The sequence below is a fragment of the Papaver somniferum genome, chromosome 3 (genome assembly GCF_003573695.1).
Source record: "Papaver somniferum cultivar HN1 chromosome 3, ASM357369v1, whole genome shotgun sequence".
Lineage (NCBI taxonomy): Eukaryota > Viridiplantae > Streptophyta > Magnoliopsida > Ranunculales > Papaveraceae > Papaver > Papaver somniferum.
The window spans coordinates 229,357,023-229,371,508 of record NC_039360.1 but is presented as its reverse complement, the minus strand read 5'-3'; the positions used below and the strand labels follow the sequence as shown (position 1 = coordinate 229,371,508).

Here is a 14,486-nt window from a genome sequence, read left to right as displayed (position 1 = left end):
TTTTTTTTGTTCTGAGGTGCTTTGTCAAAAGAGATGGAGAAATGAAAAAAAAAGTGTTGTGAGAAAAAAGAATTGTTGAAGTTTCACTTATATCATTCGCAGACGCTAATGGGGAAAATCCTACTTTTATCTCATGTCCAAATCATCTTGTTTTTCTTTTCAGGAGATAAAATAACATTGCTCATAATACTAGTCTCATTATCATGGAGACTCCTTGTTCTTGAAATATTAAGAGCCCAATGAAAATCAGACTCGCCAAGAACAAAGAGACATGCCAACAAACTGTTTTTTGTTGTTTGTTATAATGTAAATAGTCAGAAATCAACATATGAAGGACCTTAAATGAAAAATTTATCTAGACGAATTTTGATGTTAATGTCAATTTTGAACTAAGTACACTTGAAAAAATCATCAGCAACGTTGTAGATATTCCTCCAAAGCAAATTCCATGAGCTGAAATAGGCATTTTATTTTTCAATCCAACCAACTACAACCACACCCTTCAAAAATCACACATATTCCGTCGCATCGGAAATGGTTTAGATACACCTATCCTACCTCATCCTTAAAACCTTGACCCGTCCCAATGCTAACCAATCCAATCAGTAGTACATCGACCCTCTCACCAATAACTGAAATCATGAACAACTGAATCACCTCCCATTTGTTGAGTAAAACATAATAAACATCCACCTTCCCCAAGACATGCCTCCGGATAAGATCCAATGGACGCACTCAAAATCTGAAATACACCATTGCCACTGGCTACAGTTATCTAATACAACAAGAAAACCATCTTGTGGAACTTACCATGTATACTAAATATTCATCTTTTCTTGTGGAGGTATAAAGGTCGTCCAATCTTTACTATTTTATACCGCATCAACCTCACTCGCCCAATGCCCTGGTACATCGCCATTGAACCACAAACAACAGAGCAAATGTTTAATCACTACCCAATAGGTGCAGCTACCTGAAACAACCTGTTATGTCGTTTATTGACAAACCAAACTAACCTCAACTCCCATATAACTGTAAACACTCAAACAACTGTTTCATAAATTCTGCAAGACTCTAGCCATATCCCCTCCATATCAACTTTCCCTTTTCTCTTTTGGAACCTATGGACATCCAGAAATGATTAGTTTTCAAACCACACCATACACCCATATGCAATATCCTAGCATATACCTTGAAGCAACAACGTGAATTCAAATGGGAAAAAAAGATTCTTCCCTCAGTTTTACCTAGAGGCCACCAGTCAGGGCCAACCCAACCAATATCAGAGCAACAACGATATTGGCGGGTTGGACTAGACTGGAACCGAATTGTATAAAGATCGACACGGATAGGGATGCTAGGGGGACATCCAGGAATGGTGGGAGCAGTTTTTTTTTACAGGGATTCGAGTGCTCAAGCTGTGATGACTCTCGCGTATTTCTAGGGATAACTGCTTCTCTACTAGCAAAAACATGGGAAACTATGCTAGGATCAAGGAAAACAACGGAGAGACAATGGCCTAAAGATAACTTTGAGACGAGTTCGGAAAATCTGATGTGCCTCATAAAAACACAGGCTGAAACTCCATGGTATATGGCATAAATAATTATCGAAATAAAATAGAGAATGTGACAAATTCCTCCGTGTGATATTCAAAACAATTATAGAGAAGGGATTCAAGCAACAGATGGTCTGAAAAACTTTGCAGCAGACGAACGCCAAGCATGACACTTACCAACAACTATATGGGACCGGGCAATCCCATATTTTCTCAATCAAATTCTATTAAATGACTTTGTGGGCACAAAATAATCACATATAATAGCTATCCATGACTTCTCTTTCTGTTTCCCATGCTTGAAAATGTTTTTTTAGAGGTTATTAATGCTGAGAGTGATGCTACCAGGCCATGGGGTAGTATACATTAAAAAAACTTTCCTTAATGTGCCTTCGCCAAATTCTAGTGTTTTTCATTTAATGTGGTTGTTGAAAGCCCAGCGTCTACTTGCTGAAGTTCTTTCCAAGATTGTACATTCCTAGCCACAAATATTCTGTGCTTGAAAGAAATTTTATAACGACATCCGCGTGTGACAAAATTAAAAAAGTTGTTTCCATTAAGCCGTTACATCTAACACATTTGTTATGAAAAACTGCACCGTATTTCGGAACGTCTAATGCAGTTGCAACCCCATTTACTGTAAAGAGAAATTACAAAACCCTAATTTTGGTGTAGTGAGAAGATAAAAAAGAAGTGTGATCAAACGAATCAAGAAGGAGGAAAAAAACTAAACTATAAAAAACAAACTTTCAACCGCAAGTTCCCAACCAACCAAGTTAAATTTAACCAAGAACATATGGAAGCGCTTATATCGGTCCCTAACTGACAAGCGTTGTAATAGAAAAAGAATAGTGAAAATTAGGGTTCATCGTAGATTTGTAGTTAAAATTTCTTTTAAATTTTGGGTGGGATCCACTGTGGACTTGTAGTTTTGGTCATGCATAAGGTCACATAATACCGTCAAGATAAGGTTAGATAATATTGGCATCGTAAATATTTGTGTAGTTATTAATAAATATAACTATTGCAGTCGTTGATACAACACTATGTTGCGGTTGTTTGTTTTCAAAACTGCATCATATATGGCTTCCAAATATGCCAAGAGTAATATTGAAGTACATCATAACCATCTCTGTCATCGTTATCAAATTCATTGAAGTTCAAATACATCCTGTTTGGTAAAGTTGTATTATAAGTGAATATTCTGATTGTTTTTTTTTTCATGGAACAGGTCAGAGAATTTGATAAGATCAAATAATGATTTTCGACCTTTAGGTCTCTGAATGTGACAATTTTTCATTATAAATCAGCGCAATGCAATCTTAATATTTGGATTCCTATCTTAGACTTGCAAAGTTTTAATTCAAACTTAAATAACAGTTGAAAAATCACTTTCGCTATTGTGTGAAATGTGAACCGATTTTCAATTAAAATCAAACAATGTATTCCAACTACCTCTTTTTTTATTGTTTTTGCTTTATTTTGATTGGTTTTTAGGGTGTCTTTTTTTTTTGAAGCATAGTTTAGGGTGTTATAAGTTTTTTATACTCTCTTTTTAATCAATAAATCTTTTTAAGAAAAATAAAAATATCCCAACTGAAACTATAATAACTTGTCCATGCAAATCACGCAAGGTAGTGGAGGATTAATATATGCAATTCAACTAGTATATACACATCCCTATCAGTTACGGATTGAAAAATGAATATGGATAGATCAGTAAGTAATTAGGTTTATTCAAAATATTGTGTAATTGATTGAGATTTCGATATCCAACTTTACCAGTTTGAATTTAAAGAATACATAATAATTAGTTGACAAATCATTTTAATTGGGGTAAACAAATCCACTAGGAATTGAACCTAAGGATCATGATCATCGTAACTATAAAACTAGCCTTTGTAACTATGAAAATTTGAAGTATGACTTTCGGATGATTATGATTGATTAAGAAATGATGGTCCCGTTAAGGAATACAAGGGCCGTGCATGCGCTTCACTTGTCGATGGAATGTAATGGGTTATTTTTAGTGCGTCAAATTTCAAACTAATTTTATGTTGTTAAAGCATTCAGCCATGAATGTTTCATTAGCCATTTGGAACGTATATAAATGTTCCAGTAACTAAAAAACAAGCTTCTGGTTAACAAAAAAACTAAGCCAGCATGCACTCGCTTTGCGTGTCGTTGGAATTACATGGGACTACTTTTAGTGTCAAAATTTGAAACTGATATTTCTTTTTTTACATCGTTTCTTCAAAGTCATTAGTAACTTTAAAGAAGAGTTACAATTTCTAAAAAGTTGTGGCAGTTCGGTGAACCAAAAAACACGGTGGGTATTAGATTAACCAAAAGAACCGCGACCGATCCGTGAACCATGACCTGTTTCACAATTCAAAGGTACAGTTACTTTTGCCAGCTATCGGACGGCTGTGATAACTCTCTCATCGAAATCACCACATTTTTCACTATAGCTCCCACTGCTATTGTTAAAGAGTAGATTAGGGAAAAGTAACGATACATGTAGGTAAAAGGCCGAAAATGTATCGTGCCAGCATATCTAAGGCACAACACATCACGCTAAAATTCAAGTACATCATAGCACATCAGTCATCAGGTAATTAGGCACGACAGGAACATAACAATATAACATGTTATCTTAGTGCGTCGTACTATGACAGAGAAATAGGCACATCAGGACGATACATCACGCGGTAACGGATAAACATACAACACATTACAATATCATATGCGTAGAAAGCAGTCATTATGCATAAAACCCTATACAAAATGATAAAATACATTGAAATTCATGTACATTTCACAAAATATTCTTAATTCTAACCAATTTCGACATTTTATTTTTGGCATGCTGATTTATATCAATAACATATAATATCATTCATGAAAAAATACATATTTAAAATATCCGAGGAATATTTTCATTTTTGGAAAATAAAAGATGATCATGCTACCAAAGCACAACATGTTATCTAATCAACGCGACACAACACGTTTAATTCTGACAGAGCCACAGCACCGTGCACAACACACTAACCAATGTAATTTCGTAAAATGGGTTATGCTGAGGCGACAGGTTTTACACCCCAATGTGTAGGCCCATTACAACAAAAGGGATCATGCAAAAATCATATTTTATCAAGTAAGCTAGGCCTGAGAAAGTAATATCACGTCACTCATTTCCCAAATTACACTGCAAACTAATAATTTATAGATTAATTTTTTTTCTTCTGTATTTATGTTTTGTCCAAAGTTAGTATTTGGTCCAACATTTTTCCAATTTTTTTGTTTGGTGTTTGACTATCTTTAGCCATAAATCATTAGGTCGATTCCTATGGGTGTGGAAAATTTGAGAGTTTGTCATTTTTGCACCCACTATGGAGCTGGCAAAATGGAAAACAAGCCTGGATAAGTGGAAATTTGCCACTAAGCCAGGCCAGGTTAAGTTTCTACCTACCGGTCGAGACTCGGCTAGTCTACACCGCTACGTAGAATCTGATACAACGGCTAGAAATCTTTCCTCCAATAAATACGAAATTCCTCTTCCATTATAACTCACACCACACCTTTTTCCTATTTTCTTAGATTTTTCAATGAATTAAAACATGCCTCTGGCTCAATTCATAGAAGAGAAACATGCGGACGAAACTGAAAGAGTTGAACTTCGAGCTAGTGTGCAAAATGAAATAAGGAGACCACAACACCGCAACTTTATCTCATTTGAAGATGAATGCATCTTCAGGAATTATGTTCTCTTCACTAATCATCCAATCGTTGATGGTGCATTACAGGCGCTTCCCTTTTGGGGACGTGTTCTTCTGAAATTTGAAGAAGTTCCGATATGCAAGTTGTTATGAAATCTTAAAAGTGTTTCCCAAATTTAATCTAATGTATCAATTTTATTTCTCAATTTTAACTTCAATAGCAAACTTTAAATGAAGATTATTATTTATCAAACAAAAGTGCAATTACATTAACGATTTAAACAAACCACGATTCATATTAAAGATTTATCAACCTAACAAACTATAATTCATACTAACGAACGATATATCAAACTAACGATAATCCAGTGAAACTCATTATTTGGACTGTGATATGGTGGTTGAGTAGCATCATGTGATTCATAACCTTGATATGGTACCGTATATGGTTGAATTGGAGGTGCCTGGAATCGGTGAAATGCTGAAGTACTTGTGGGGGTATAAATTATGGACTGCCTAAATGCATCCATATTTACGCCACCACCAGGAGTAAGTGCGGGACCTTGTGGCATGAAACTAATAGGAGACTGAAAATACGTCTCCAGGTTTGCTGCTGGTGTTGTTCCTGCTGCTAGATGAGTCTCTTCCACCATAGTTAGAGTGTCATGACGACTTCTACGACCTCCACGACTTATTGCACTGCTATCACCAGCTATTTTGAGAACTTGACCCTAACGGAGTATCAGGCAATTCATAACTCATATTCTCCCGATGTGTCTGCATTTCCCTCAAGTGAAAATTCTGGAGTTCATTGATAAAAAAACGATAATTTGTTGCACCGGTTCTGAAACTCTTCTTATGGTACCACCACACCATAGTATGGATAGCTCTGCTGACCTTCACTAGTAAGTGGGACTGTAACAATATCTCCACCTGGTGATACAGTCTGGACTTCCCAAGATATTGGTGGCATATTTGACAACCCCATTTGACTGCGAGGACATGTATATGCTTCAACCGTCGGTGGTGGAGGTTGGGATGGAAGATCTGTAAGTGGCAAATTACCAATTGCTGGAAAGTCAAAACTACCTATATTTTGTGGATGAACAACAATATTTAGCTTGCATACCTTTTGAAACTAACTGAAGTAATCATAGTCATTTCTGGAATTCGGATCAAATCTTCAACTTCTTCCCAAGGTTGTCCATTATTTATCAACTTTATCCAGTCATCGTGTGAAATTATTGAAGTTGGAAACGGGTTGATTGGTTTTACCTTTCTTCCTTGTAGCTGAAACATATGTCTTTCTCCATAATACCAAATACCCTAATCACTAATTGGACTGTAAAACACAAGTCTCCTAAGGCTTAAATGTAGCATTGCTTCTGCCGTTGCTTCATAGAACTCGGGGATTTCTGCATACAATATTGGCTTAATGTTGATACTAGTTCTGCACAGTTGTTGCATCCTATGCATAGCAACGACATTTTGACCATCATTAATCTTACCAACCCAATTCCCAGCTTTGTACTTGTACACGACTGGAAAAATTAATCGTGTATCATGAAGATCAGGTTCCCTGACCTTAAAGTAAGTATACCACCAATACTGAAAAATAACATTGACAAAAATTTATGTGTTAATATATTCACCATTAATTAGTATGAAAACTCGATAATAAATCTAATAAATAGAAAGGGATTGTGGTTTCTACCTCCGATATGACCCAAAATCCATTAAAGTTATTTCTCTTCTTACATGGGAACTCACTGAGATTTATGTATAGCTCAGCTAAAATCGCAGAACCCCAATCATAATTTGGCGCTTTAATTAAATTTTCTAAAGACTCCAGAAAACCAGTTAATGTCACTGAGCTACCATTGGGGAATAAACTTAACCTAACATCCATAATACAAAAATACGTTCAAGCTCGGGATAATTTTCAGCTCTGGGTATCTCCTTCTCATGGTAATAGCTCAAAAAAGCCTTTAATCCAAACACTCTTAATCCAAATGAGTGTAACTGTCTGGATTCTGGCTTTCCTTCAATATCATTTGAGTACAAGGGAAGTAATTGTTTCCATCTTCCTTCTGATATCCACTTTAATTCGTTAAATTTTCCTAATTCACCCTTAATTTTTATTTCAGTCAACATATACAAATCTATTAGTGTAAACCCTAAAAACAACATGGTCTTAAAATTAAAGTTTGTATGTGGGACTAAAATTTGTATCAAGCTAAAAAATTGAATCTCTAAAAACTAAAATTTGTTTCTAAACTAAAAATTAATCTATTGAATGGAAAAATAGAACTTATTTTTCCAACGTTCACACTCGAAATCCTTGGAAAAGAGAGTATTTGCAGCGTTCAACCAACGCTCACAAATAACTCGCACAATTTGAGTCATGTGGTTTTTTCCTTTCATGAAATATAAACGCTTCCAAGGATATCTTCTCAAGGATTCTTGAACAGCTTCCGGGAGTAACCCAAAGACTTCAGTTAGCTCAGACCACGCACCTCTTAATTTAAGTAACAAAACATGCTAAAGATGGTTACATAAATGCGAAGATAATACACCAGGTCCAACTAGTTGCCTAACATTAGCGAACTCTTGTTGTTTATCCTGAACCCATACGATATCACTATCTGCAACAAATTTTCCCTTTTCTTTCCTGTCTTTTTCCTTTGTCTATTTTGTTTTTTGGTACTACTCATTTTTAAGTAAAAAATTGCTCTGGTATGCTCTTTAGAGGGAAGAAATTTTTTTTGTGAATGAAAACTGGAAGGAATGCTAATATTTATAGGCGGTAGAGCACCGACCGAAGACGGTGCAGTTTAAATCGCTAGCGGTGTAAACTATACCGAGCGATGTAGATGAAACCACTAGAGGTGTAGTCTCCACCGCTTATCTTTTTTTTCCATAATGGCGCGACCAGTTTTCCAGACCAGCTGGCATGGAAAATGGGTGGGTTATCCGCCCCTCATAGGAACCGACCTTACACTACACCATTTCCAGGATTTTATCACAGGCTATACCTGTTACTTATTGAATGTGTAACGGTTATAACTGGACTAAATAGGCTTTAATTAATAATTGTGATCGTTTTTTGTAACGTTTTTATCTGTGACAAGATCCAGATACAGTCACATATAAAAAGCGTTACAATAATTATTAGCCACAATTGACCTAATTTTAGGAAAGCGACATGTGGCTCATTTGTCACGAGAACTGTCACTGTTTAGGTGTGAGTATATTATTGCAACGATCCCTTTAAGAACACGTGTGTTCTTGTAGTAACGGTTACAATAACACTTATAAGTGTTACCTATTGCTTGTAACAAATCTTTTAGTAACACGTGTCATCGTCCTATATCAGCACCCAGATGATGACACGTGTTCTTTTTAACTAACACTTTTTGTAACAATTATTTCCGTGACAATTCTTTAAATTACAATTAAAAAAATGGATAGTCCAGATCCATTATAACGGACCTGGGCTTCCAGTTTACAGGCCTGTGACACAATTTATCCTGAAACACAGGCTGCGACACACATTTCAACACTCATACATACATTGTGGAAATACAAGCACAAAGGTCTATTCATTATGATACTTGCAACCAAAAAATTGTTTTATTTAACCAAGCACAATTCAGAGCCAACACTTTGTGAGCTGCAACCAAGAAAAAACAAGCTTAACTTAATTAATACACAATGAGATAAGAAGTTGCAAGAGAATAAAAATATAGAAATGAATCAATAAGATTTGTTATCATACCATTTAACGCGAGCATAGACAAATTTATCATTTCAAGTAATTCCAGCATTGGCATCAAACACGCATGAGCTACAAATAATAAAAATTGAACATGTTAATGACAAGTTTTGATAAAAACAGAATAAAGAAATGTAAAGAACTACATTATTATTGATCTCTCTTCATGAAGTTTGATACTTGGAGAGAATTCATATTCCTAAGTTTGAGGGAATATAACATATGTTTAGAAACTTAAATAGATAACATATAAGTAGACTAAAAGACAGAACTCACATAACAGTCTTTGCCTTGTCTTGCGTGCCGATTGTCTTTCAAATCTGCAACACTTATGAGTTATGCACCTGAACAAGGTCCTGGTAGTGAGCACCTTCTGTAAGGCAAGCATCCACCATCGTCCGATCTGCAAGGAAATGAATTGCACCAATCAGTAGTAAATTAGACACTTCCGACTTATACATGAGAAATTTGTTTAAAATTCAATACCCCAGTAGTAAATTAGATGATCGGTAGTAAAATAGGCGAACTATATAAATCGTCCTCTTTCAATAGTTTCAGGTCCAACAAGCATTCCAAGTAATATGTAACTGAACTATATAAATCGTCCTCCAACTTTGTCGTTTTCCTGGAAAAGCAAATGCAATTGGGTCAGGTCCTGCTAAGAAATAATCAACTGTATCGTTCTTATAGCATCACAGAGACATAATAAATATAATACATATACGAAACTCGACATACATACCAAGGTTTTTATCTAAGGTCTTTGTGAACTGGTTCAAAGCAGGTGGAACCTTCGAACGTTGCTTAAAATCCTCCTTTGGCGTTGAATGCGGACAACTTTTGGCCATTTCACGAACCTATGCAAATCCTTTTTGGAGGCAATGCACCACCAATACCAAACTGTTTTGGACGCTTTTCAAATAAAGGATTCACAACCTTATCCTGCAAGATGAAAATTCCATCTTCAGCAGGGAAAGCTACATATTTAGTAAAATAGCTTCTTTGGTGAACATGTTCACAAGAAACTAAAACTTACGGTCTTCTTCTTTGCCGCCACTGGTGCCTTCACCCCTCTTTTGGGAGACTGCCAAAATAGTAAATTACACAAAACAAGGTCAAACTAGCTGCAGAACCTTCACAGCTAACTCATACTAACAGAAAAACATTGTTCCTTATATATCTAAGATGATATTACGTTTTGTAACACCCATAGTCATAGAAACTTCACATACTGTGGGCTCAACGGAGCATAAGGTGTTAAATTGTTTGTTTGTCACAGTACTTAACCATTGACATGTTCGCAAAATTTCTAAACACCAGAATCAATTTTAGACCAAAGTATAGATTGTTCCAATCTCATGCAACCATTAACTTCCGTCATTCAATGTCATAAATCAAGCAATGTTAATATTACTAAGTTTAAAACACACCATCCAATAATAATAAATTTGCGTAAAAATAGAAGTAGATTCACCTGATTGGTAAAGAATTAAAAGTAGTCCTGCCAAAGCCTTCCAAATGGCCTAAAATTAGACAGGTTGATTCCTTGGAGGTGTTACTGATTCCTTGTAATGAGAGATAACTGACCCCATCAACTCTGGAAAAAAAAGACAATACAAAATATTATTGTAAGATGTCTCTAACAGGCTAAGATAAAACAAGATTTAGTGTTAGAAGAGCAAGATGACACACAGTTCAGAGTAAAAGGTATATCTTGGTTCTTCAATATACATACCCATGTAAGCAACGAACAAGCAATATAAGCCATCCAAAATAATGTTGTTGGAATAGAAGCAAAGATAGATCCTTCCTGTGAAAGCCCATCAATGGTTAATCTTATGACCATTATCAAACACCAGTAGACACATTATCTAAACTGAAAAATGCTTTCCTCATAGCATCCAATAGAATCTGGGAGGTCATTGCCATTACCTGCAATACATTTAAAGGGAAATTATAAAATAATGGCGAAAGGAATTACATATTTAAAGACAGAGCTAAGTTATAAACATAACCAAGCTACGAGATAAAAGAACTACCGAGTTACGTCATTCTTTGTCTTTCGTTCTCCCAATGTTCTGCAGTCCACACATGCCCCCCACCTTAGCTCCATAGTTTTCCTCCATTTTAAAGTTTGTTGATCCTTAAAACTTCTGCTTGCTGCAAAGTAAAACCAACATTAGAACTGCAAAAATCACATACTCACAGCCCTAAATTGATTCTTTCCCCTGGAAAACTTTACCTAGATCCCTCATTCAGTTCCAATAGCCAACAGAAATCATAAAAATAAAAACATATCCTTATAACGACTATCGAAAACTCAAAAAATCCCAGATTCAGTCCCATTATCAACCACATACATACAAATAAACCCATACAATAATAATCAAAATCATTTTAAATTGGTTATTAAACATAAATAAAGATCAAAACAACACAAAATTTATGAGTTCAGACCCATAGTTATTTAAATCTATGAGTCCAACATTCTATAGCTTCATCTTAATGATTCGACAAACCCCCAAAAAAAATACTACTCAGAAAATCTATACTCCTCCTTCAGATTTATATATAACCTTCACAACAACCTTCAAAAATAAAAACCCCATCAGAAAACACTTTATTACTAATAACACAAAATCAAATCAATAAGCCAAATCAAATTGTTAAAAAAAAATTGGGTTTTGAGAAAACATTACCTGAGTTGAAAGATTGACTTCACCAAGAAAACCGAAGAAGAACTCACTTTGGTTCCAAAATAGAGGCTAGGATTTCTTCTCTTCTTGCTGATAAATTTAGGGTTTCTCCTCTACTCGTTCTCCTTCGAAAAAACCTAATAAATCACACAGAAAAACAAGATTAGAAATATGTCATCAAAAGTAACTCATAATCGATCAAACAAAAAACAATTGAAACTGAAATCAGTTCATAGATTCACTTAGCTGTTGTTCCGAGTAAGTATAAACAGAAATAGAAAAACAAAATTTCTTCTTCTTCGATCAGATCGCGTTTCAATTTATTGCAGAAACATTAGAAGATGTAAGATAGACACAAAACACATATAATAGGTTAGGGTTACATGTTCACAGAGAAAATGGAGAGAGTAAGAGGCGGGGGAGAATGAAAAAGAGATAAGATTGACTGATTTTCTCTCTCTTCTATAACTTCACTTCATAAAAGAAAACCTAATAGATATAGGGACACGATTTTTTGTTTGTGTATTTCGCACATGTACATGTACTGTAACTCGATTAAAGTGGGGTAGTGGTAGAGCTGCACGCCACTGGATTTTTATACTCAAAAAAAATTAATGAAGGGAAGGGGTCGAACCTGAGAGGTCAGGCTACCCATACGGGAATCTAACCAAAGTGCCACAAGCTGATTTTCGGTTAGGAGCTCATATATTTTCTATATTACCATAAAACATAGAATTCTTATACCCACCCAAAGACTCCTCATAAAATGCTATTTTTTCACGGTAAAGTCTAAAAATACATATTAATTTAATTTTTTATATAGGCTGAATTTTCTCTCCTGTATTCAAATATATAAAACGACTTATACACGTATGTCGGTAAAGTCTGAAAATACTTATTAATTTAATTTTATATATAGGCCGAATTTTCTCTCATGATGGTTAGGTTCTTGCTATGTGTCAAAGAGAAAAATTATTGAATGGTTCAAATGGTTTTAATAATAGGTGCAAAATCCATTATACCTAAAACTTATTGCAAAGTCCACTATACCTACTAAGCTAATATTTAAAATCAGTTCTTCAAAGCTCCAACTCTGGCGAACCCTAAAATTAAATTTTAAGAAAAAAAGGTATTAAATGAATGACTTAACATATGACGAAACCCTAAAAATCGACAAAAAAGAAAAAGATGATGAAACCCTAAATCGAAAACATACAAATGATGATGATTGACATACGATCTCATTTGGAAGAACTAGAGAAGAAATATATCAGATTCGAACATCTCAGGTTCAAAGATTACTAGAGTTAGACCTGAGTTTCTCATTCGGAAGAACTGGAGAAGAAATATATCATATTCGAAAACATCACAGGTTAAGATTACTAAAGTTAGACCTGAGTTTCTCATTCGGGTGAACTCGAGAAGAAATATGTTATATTTGAACATCCCAGGTACAAAGATTACTGGAGTTAGACCCAAGCTTCTCACTTAGATGAATTGGACACAAAATATATCAGATTCATCTTCGAACCTGGGATGTTCGAATCTGATATATTTTGCTCCAGTTCATCCAAATGAGAAACTTGGGTCTAACTCCAGTAATCTTTGAACCTGAGTTTCTCATTCGGGTGAACCGAAGAAGAAATATATCAGATTCGAAAAAATCCCAGGTTAAGATTACTAAATTTAGACCTGAGTTTCTAATTCAGGTGAACTGGAGAAGAAATATATCAGGTTCGAAAACATCACAAGTTCAAAAATTATTAGATTTAGACCTGAGTTTCTCGTTTGGATGAACTGAAGACGAAATATATCATAATTCAACATCACAGTTTCAAAAATTACTAGAGTTAGACCTGAGTTTCTCGTTAGAATGAACTAAAGATGAAATATATCAGAATTGAACATCTCGAGTTCGAAGATTAGTAGAGTTAGACCTGAGTTTCTGATTCGGATGAACTGAAGAAAAATATATCAGAATTGAACATCCCAGGTCCAAAGATTACTAGAGTTAGACTTGAGTTTCTCGTTCGGATGAACTGGAGACGAAATATATCAGAATTGAACATCACATGTCCAAAGATTACTAGAGTTAGACCTGAGATTCTCGTTCGGGTGATCTGAAGACGAAATATATCAGAATTAAACGTCACAGGTTCAAACATTACTAGAGTTAGACTTGAGTTTCTCGTTCGGATGAACTGAAGAAGAAATATATCAGAATTGAACAACACAGGTTCAAAGACTACTAGATTTAGACTTGAGTTTCTCGTTCGTTTGAATTGAAGACGAAATATATTAGAATTGAACAACACGAGTTCAAAGAGTACTAGAGTTAGATTTAAGTTTCTCGTTCGGATGAACTGAAGACGAAATATATTAGAATTGAACATCACAGGTTCAAAGACTACTAGAGTTAGAATTGAGTTTCTCGTTCGGATGAACTGAAGATGAAATATATCAGAATTGAAAAACACAGGTTCAAAGACTACTAAAGTTAGACTTGAGTTTCTCGTTCGATTGAACTGAAGACGAAATATATATCAGAATTCAACAACACAGGTTCAGAGACTAGAGTTAGACTTGTGTTTCTCGTTCGAATGAACTGAAGACGAAATATATCAGTATTGAACAACACGGGTTCAAAGACTACTAGATTTAGACTTGAGTTTCTCGTTCGGATGAACTGAAGACGAAATATATATCAGAATTAAACATCACAGGTTCAAATATTA

The 14,486-nt window shown here is 35.0% G+C and overlaps 2 long non-coding RNA genes across 2 annotated transcripts; both read right to left on the bottom strand.

The window, feature by feature from the left end:
- Window positions 1-8,735: 8,735 nt before the first annotated feature.
- On the bottom strand, window positions 8,736-9,491 carry LOC113362243. Its single transcript, XR_003365651.1, has 3 exons — window positions 9,332-9,491; window positions 9,059-9,127; window positions 8,736-8,953 (listed from the first exon to the last, which is right to left on the bottom strand). It is a non-coding gene; the product is annotated as an uncharacterized LOC113362243 (long non-coding RNA).
- A 1,032-nt stretch (window positions 9,492-10,523) lies between these two features.
- On the bottom strand, window positions 10,524-12,180 carry LOC113362242. The gene is made up of 4 exons (XR_003365650.1): window positions 11,755-12,180; window positions 11,095-11,215; window positions 10,791-10,865; window positions 10,524-10,652 (listed from the first exon to the last, which is right to left on the bottom strand). It is a non-coding gene; the product is annotated as an uncharacterized LOC113362242 (long non-coding RNA).
- Between the last annotated feature and the right edge of the window lie 2,306 nt (window positions 12,181-14,486).